Below are 8,362 nucleotides of genomic sequence, written 5' to 3' on the forward strand. Positions count from 1 at the left end.
GCTGGCTATCTTTCTTTCAGCCATGGGAACATACATGGAGAAGTTGGCAGTCTGCTGCCTAGAAGAGGACCCTTACCAGAGCCCAACCATAGTGGTACCTTGATCTCAAACTTCCAGCCTCTGGAACTGTGAGAAGTAAATTTCCATTGTCTATAAGCCACCAGTTTATGGTATTTTGTTACAGAAGCCTAAGGTAAGACTCTTACCCCTTTTGGAAATTAACTACGTTTGTGCCTTGGGATTTTGGTGGGATCAGTCAAGGTGCATGTGTACATACACATGTACATACACACACTCACGAGCCAAAAGGTGGGCACACAATCCAAGCCAGGCCAACCAGACTTTGCCACAGAGTGTCAGAAAGCTGGGAAGTAAAGCTGACTCCTGCTGAAGGGGTGGTTCTTCTCTCTGTGGCCTGATTGTTCAACCCTTCCTGTGTAAGCTCCCCAGACCCTTGTAATGAATATCTGTTTTACTGGCTTTACTGGCTTTATCTGGTTTTACTGGCTTTAGCCAGTGTCTATGTCTGCCACTTGACTTCAAAACAAAACAATAAAATGACCCAAATCGGTATATTTCTACTTTATAATCTTCACACCTAGCAGTCCACACAAATAAAAAGAATTTCTACAACACTCCCGAAATGTAGAGGGAATTATTTATTACAAAGTAAATGTAGAGGGAATTCTTACAAAGTAAATGTAGAGGGAATTATTACAAAGTAAATGTAGAGGGAATTATTACAAAGTACTGAGGGAACTTAGGGGGAAGGAGCCAAAAAATGAAGATTTGTCTCAAATTCCTGTGACATCCACCAGTCCCATTTCCAGGAATTTCTTCTAAGGAAATAAACAAGCAGTGAAAGATGTATGTGCTAGGTCATTGGCCACAGAGTTATTTATAAAAATAAAATATAGAAATAATCTAGATATTATGGGTAGTAGCAGTCATTAAAAATGTAATGAAGGCTTGTTGCATTAATACGAAAAGATGTTCTGATATACTTTTAAGTAAAAAGGTGATTATAAAACAACCTAACACTTTTGTTTTTACAAATACATTTCTATATATGTAAGTATGCATACAAAAAATCTAGAAGTGAATATATAAAAATATTGGTAGTTGCTATCTGAATGGTGAGTTTATGAGTGATTTTTATTTTTCTCATTATATTTCTCAGAAATTTCCAAATTCTTTGCAAAGAGGTCTTAGTAATATGTAATCAGAAATAATCAATGAATCAAGTAATGTTCTTGAAGGATTTTTAATAATGTGAAATGTAAAAATGTTATATTGTAAAAAAGGATAAAGTGCTATTTTTAGCATCATCTTTTAATTATATAAAAATATACAGTGTTTTAGAAGAAAATACACCAGTTTATTAATGTGTTTTTCTCTGAGAGGTTGGCTTATTAAAGATTCTAAGATTTTTATAAATAAACAGTGTACCTACATATATATGTATATATATATATATAAAAAATTTACCTAAACATCAACAAATTGAAAGAAATAATATTTAAATCCAGATACCAATATGAACCCTGTTATTGCATAGGACCAAAGAATGAATTGATAATACATTAAAATTCAACCTCTTTCTATTAGGAAACTTCATCTGATTGAGGAAGATGATGATAAGAAGAATCAGAGAGAATGGTGATCAGATCCAGTTTGGGATCCAATGTGGGGTTAACCCTAAAAAGAACTGATGAACTTGGCCTCTTTTTTTCTCCCCAACCCTTCTGCTAGGGCCAGTATGATTCATGTCCAGTTATCCTTCTAGCTCCCTTAATTATTATTATCATTAATTTGCTCCTACTGAAACTAGAATATCATCGGACAACAGTAGCCATGTCAAACCTTTATAAGGGTGCCAACCCTTCCGTTTTTCTCAGTTGACTTATTGGGTAGAAATAACAGTTTACTGAATGTCTACCATCTGCACAGCTTTGTAAGAAAAATGAAAAATTATAAAATATGGTTAGGCAAAAAAATTAAACAATAGTTTAACAGTGACATAACAATTCAAAGTCATTCCAGGATAGTACACCACCACACCAGAGGCAGGATGACAGTAGCAAGTGTATGGGTTTAAGAGGCAGATCAGCCTCTACCACTGTTTTGTTGTTGTGTGACTTTGACATATGTTATAGACCCAATGAGTATCGGTTTTCTCATCTGTAAACTGGAGATAATAATAACTACCTGCAGTGTTCGGCCTCCATGATAGTTTCTAGTGATCTTGCCTTCTGGTATTCACACTTCCCGTAGTCATCTCCTGCACTGAATAGAGCTAATATGACAACCAATAGGATATTGTAGGAATGATAGAGTATAATTTTCTAGGGTGAGGTCATGAGAGACCTTGTGGTTTCCACCTTGCTCTTTGCTCTGTCTTGGATCACTGGTTTTGGGAATGTCAGCTGCCATATCATAAGGACACTCACTTAGCCTTATGGTGAAAACTACATGGTGAAGAACTGGGTCCTCTCACCAACATCCAGTGCCAACTTGCCATGCATGTGAGTGAGCCATCTTGGAAGCAGATCTTTAGCCCCTTCCACACCTTCAGATGACTGCAGCCCTAGCCAGCATCATGACTGCCATGCCGCAAACCCTGAGCCAGAACCACCTAGGTAAGCCACTTCTGATTTCCTGACCCACAGAAACTGAGATAATCACTGGTGATTGTTTTAAGGCACTACACTTTGGGGGGTAATTTGTTATGCAGCAATAGCTAGCTAATGCTCTAGATTATGATGTATTAGTGTTTTTTATTTGCTTTATCTGCTGCTCCAACATCAGACAATTGAGAGTGCAGGGTCTGGGACAGCATCTTTGGGAAAGAGAAGGGATGCTGAGAGTTATAGACAGAGGTGCAATTTGTATATGAGGGGGCATAAGGATAGCCCTGGTGGGAAGATTTGGTTTTCTCTGGAAGCAGGAAGCATAATATAGCTGCTAGAGGAAATGACAAGTAATAGAGAAAACAAAAACAGGGTTAGACAGCATGAATGTATAGTGATCTGAGCTGCAGGGTTCTTGTCTTTCTCCATCAATTCTCTGTGATCTAGGGGTAAAAGGATTAAAATAAACAGCAACTGGGGAAAGACCGAGTGAAAAGTTCAATGGCCAAGAGCATTGGCAGGGAGGACTGATGCCCATGGTTGTAACATGTGAATTTCTTCTACCTGAACACTGATTTATACTGTGAAATTACCAATATTTGGTACAAAAAAATGTCAATTTCATATAGTTCAACCCATATTCATTCTAAAGAGTGAATCTACATCTTCCTGGAGGAGTTTGGGTGGTTGAGATCACTGATGAGGAAGAAGCAGTTTTCTTAAGAAAGCCCATCTTGAGAAAAACCCCTACCGATTAAAGAGGATTTTCCCAATGCCTGGAACAAGTAAACTTTTTTTTTTTTTTTTGAGATAGAGTCTTGCTCCATAGCCAGGTGGGAGTGCAGTGGCATGATCTCAGCTCAGTGCAACCTCCGCCTCCGGGGTTCAAGCGATTCCCCTGCCTCAACCTCCCGAGTAGCTGGGACTACAGGCGTGCACCACCATGCCCAGCTAATTTTTTGTATTTTAGTAGAGACGGGGTTTCACCATGTTGGCCAGGATGGTCTCGATCTCCTGACCTCAGGTGATCCACCTGCCTCAGCCTCCCAAAGTGCTGGGATTACAGGCATGAGCCACCGTGCCTGGCCCACATAAACTCTTAAAAATTCTAAAAATAGATATACATGCACGTAATTTAAAAAGGAAGATACAGAAACATAAAACAAGATAAGTCTCCATCGCACTAATTGTTTTCAGCCGCAAGCAATAGAAACCTCACACCTGACTGGTAGGGAAATGTATTCATTCTCTTACCAGAGATGGGAGATGGGGTTCAGAGTTAGTTGATTTAGCAGCTTCACCGTATTATCAAGGACACAGATTCTTTCTGTTTTTCTACTCTGCTATCTACTGCCTGGGCTTCAGCCTAAGGCTAATTTATTTCACAGTTGTCAAATGGAAACAGTTGGGCTTCATCCTTCCTTATTTGTGTCTAATAGGAGAGAGGACTTTCTGTGAATTTCTCCTTAGAGTGAGAAAGCAAATTCTAGAAGCTTCCAGCAAACCTCTCCTCTGCTCTCCTCTCATTCACTGGACAGAATTGGGTCACATATCTCTTCTTTAACAAATCACTGTCAGGGGAAAGGAATCATACCTGTAACAATCAGAGCCATCCCTGGCTAAAAAGTCCATTTTCCAAATGCATTTGTGTAGAATGGATGTGGTTGACTCACTTACAATGTTCATCACCTTGACCCACACCTGCCCCACGTGCTCTTTCACAAAAGCAAACACTATTCTCAACCTCTAGTGCATCCTTCTGAAGATGCATGTTCATTTAGATGCATTCTCTTCCCTTTTTACAGAAATGGTAGTGCAGCATACACGTTGTCTTACACATTGTTTTTTTTTTTTTCATAGTATGCACTATTGGTAAATGTTTAATGAATAAATGCTAAGTTCAGAAACATATATTTTGTAAGCCAGATGACTTTTATCCTAATTATGCATTTTCTTGTTTGCCTTTTGTACTCCACTAGCATTAAGGTTTTTTAAGTTCCAGCAATTTCAGTTTTGCTAAGGGGAAAATAGGGAAGAGTCTTTGTATGGACTGGGGCCAGGGTATTAAAGGGGATCAGCAGATCCTGGGTGCCAATGTAGTAGTGGCAGCAGACAGAAGAGAATCCCAAGGGGTATGTAAAATAATATAATAACAACAATAATACTGCCTCCTAAGTACCAGATTGTGCTAAACATATATTCAGTAAGAACCAAGTTGGGGCCGGGCGCAGTGGCTCACACCTGTAAACCCAGCACTTTGCGAGGCCGAGGTGGGCGGATCATGAGGTCAGGAGATCAAGACCATCCTGCCTAACACAGTGAAACCCTGTCTCTACTAAAAATACAAAAAATTAGCTGGGCATGGTGGCGGGCGCCTAGTCCCAGCTACTCGGGAGGCTGAGGCAGGAGAATGGCATGAACCCGGGAGGTGGAGCTGGCAGTGAGCTGAGATCACGCCACTGCACTCCAGCCTGGGCAACAGAGTGAGACTCTGTCTCAAAAAAAAAAAAAAAAAAAAAGAACCAAGTTAGGTATCCTTGGTCGGCTGTCTCTTCACAACTAATGATTCTCCTTCAAATGCTAGACCTTATGATTTGTAGTGTTTTAACAATGGAGGTGATTCTCTTAGCCTTTGTGAGTGAAATTCCAAGAGCTATATTAAGAAAGATATGAGTGCTAAGGAGGCAACATAGCTTGTTGATGAGAGATGTGGGTGGTGTAGGGTAACAAACTTGGGCTTGAATCCTAGCTGTACCACTTATTAATTTCACAGTGTAATTAGACATTGGATAATGTGGATGATTTTGTTTTGTTTTTTGTAGAGATGGGTCCTTGCTATGTTGCCCAGGCTGGTCTCAAACACCTGGCCTCAAGCCATCCTCCTGCCTTGACCTCCCAAAGTGGATAATATTCTTATTGTCTCTGTGCTTCAGTATCCTCATCATAAAATGGAGAAATGCCAGAGGATTGCTGTGATGATTAAATGAGAGATGCATACAAAATACTTTGCATGGTGCCTGACACAAAAAAGCATTCAACAAATCTAAGCAAAGGTTTGATGGCATGTGATAACTTCTAGAGAAACAGGTCCACTCTTACAGGTTTTGATATCACAAAAACAATATTGGTACAGCAATTTAAGATTTTTTTATTGATGTTTAACTTGTATACAACAATACATACCCATTTTAAGTGTACAGACAAATGAATTTTGACAAATTCATTCACTCATCTAATCATCACTATAACCATGATACAGAACATTTTTATTACTCCAAAAGCCCATCCTGTGCTCTTTTCAAGTCCATCCTCCTTATCTGATACCCCAAGCCACCACTGTTTTGCTTTCTGTAACTACAGTTTTGTGTTTTTAGAATTTCATGTATGTTGAATCATACCATTTGTAATTTTGGGGTCTGACTTCTTTCACTCAGGATAATGTATTTGAGATTTATCTACATTTTGCATGTATCCATGGTTTATTTTATACCAAAGTCGTGTTCTATTATGTAAATATAGGTACCACAATTTGTTTATCAGTTAACCTGTTGTTGAACTCTTGGGCTGTTTCATTTTTTGGCTACTATGCATAAAGCTGCTATGAATACTTTTTTGTGGACTCATTATTTCTGTTGTGTAACTATTTTTTAGTGTAAATGTAGAGTCATATGGTAAATATATGTTTAACTATATAAGAAACTGCCAATCTGTTTTCCAAAGTGCTTGTACATTTTGCATTTTCACCAACTGCAATGGTTTGGATGTGGTCTGTCCCTACTGGAATGCATGTTGAAATTTCATCCCCAATGTGGTGCTGTTGGGAGGTAGGTTAGTGGAAGGTGTTTGGGTGAGGGAGATGGATCTCTCAAGAATAGATTAATGCCCTCCTACAGAGGTGAGGTAGTTCTTGCTCTAAGAGAATGGATTAGTTCCCATGATAGCAAGTTATTAAAAATGAGTTTGGCTTCCTTGGCTTCTCTCTCTTGCATCCTCTCTCACAATGTGATCTTTGCACACACTCTCTCTGCTTTCTGTCATGAGTTGAAGCAACATGAGGCCTTCACCAGATGCAGCTGCCCAATCTTGACTCTTCTAGCCACCACAATCATAAGCCCAATAAACCTTTTTTAAAGTAAAATACCCAGCCTCAGGTATTCTACTATAGCAACACTAAACAAAGACAGCAACAAGGCATCAGAGTTCCAGTACTCCACATCTTCCCGAACAACTGGAATCATCAGTCTAATTTTCACCATTCTACTAGGAGGCATACAATTGTACTTTAATTTGCATTTCTCTGATGACTAATGATGTTGACCACCATTTCACATGCATTTGGCCAAACATGTATCTTCTTTTATTATGTGTATGTTCACATATTTTGTCATTATTATTTTTTTGCAAATAGTGCAGGTATTTTTCCCCAGTCTGTGGCTTACCTTTTTAGTTTCTTAATGGTGTATTTTGAGGAGCAAAAATTTGAATTTTGATAATATCCAGTTGGTTAGTGCTTTGTGTGTCTCCTCTACAAAACTGTTGCCTAACCCACAGTCATGAAGAGTTTTTCTTTGTTTTCTTCTAAACTAAGCTTTACTGTTTACATTTAGGTTTATGATCCATTGGATTCAATCTTGTGTATAGGTGAAATAAGGTTTGAAGTTCTTTTCTTCTATATGGATATCCAATGGTCCCAGCATGATTAGTTGAAAAGACTATCCTTTCCCATAGAATTATCTTGGCACTTGTGCCAACAATCAATTGACCATATGTGTCTATATGTAGACTTTCCATATGCTCTTCCATTGGACTATATGATTGTACATTGGCCGATTCCATGTCTTGATTATTGTAGCTTTTTAGTTAAGTATTGAAATTGTACAGTGTAAGCTATCCAACTTTATTCTTTTTCAAAATTGTTTTGGCTAGCTAGCATAGGTCTTTTGTGTTTTCACATACATTTTACAATCAGATTGTTAATTTCTATTTTTAAAAAAGCTTGCTTGGATTTCAATTGGGATTATATTGAATCTGTAGATCAATTTGGGGAGAATTACATGTTAACAATATTGAGTCTTTCAATCCATGATCATGGTATATTTCTCCATTACTTTAGGCTTTCTTTAATTTCTCTCAACAGAGTTTTATAGGTTTTTAGAGTACAGATCTTACATGTATTTTGATAAACTTATCCCTATTTTGTTTTTGATATTGTTGTATAATAATTGTTTATATGGTTATTTCATTATCATAATGATCCTGAGGTAAATATGAGCTTAATTTATTAGTTAAAAAATGCAGCTCAAAGAGATCAAAAGGTTGGCTTAATATCATATGATTGGCTAATCCCATTTCTGGAAATGTATCTTGCAGATATACTTTCACATGTTCAAAATGACTAGTACAAGGTTATTATTGCGCATGGTTTATCATGATAAAAGATTGAAAAAACCTTGAGTTTATCCATGAGACTTTATCAGTGATACAGCCTTAGAAACAGTAGGCAGCTGTATAAATGAAGAAGATAACTATGTATCTATATAAAAGGAACTGCAAAATATATTAAGTAAAAAAAAGATACAGAATGTTATACATAGTATATTTTTTCTTTCATGTACAATATGGGGTAAGGTAGGAAATAAGGATACATATTTATATCTGTTGCAAGTTGCTTAGAAAAACTCTGGAAAGATACATGAGACAATAATAAATTATTTACCTCTTGTTAGGAGGCA

At 37.6% G+C, this 8,362-nt stretch overlaps 1 long non-coding RNA gene across 1 annotated transcript; it reads left to right on the top strand.

Annotated features, from left to right (window-relative positions):
- Window positions 1-1,612: 1,612 nt before the first annotated feature.
- LOC134761287 (uncharacterized) lies at window positions 1,613-7,608 on the top strand. Its single transcript, XR_010139732.1, has 2 exons — window positions 1,613-2,639; window positions 5,453-7,608. It is a non-coding gene; the product is annotated as an uncharacterized LOC134761287 (long non-coding RNA).
- The last annotated feature ends 754 nt before the right edge of the window (window positions 7,609-8,362 follow it).

Source organism: Pongo abelii, chromosome 3, assembly GCF_028885655.2.
Source record: "Pongo abelii isolate AG06213 chromosome 3, NHGRI_mPonAbe1-v2.0_pri, whole genome shotgun sequence".
NCBI lineage: Eukaryota > Metazoa > Chordata > Mammalia > Primates > Hominidae > Pongo > Pongo abelii.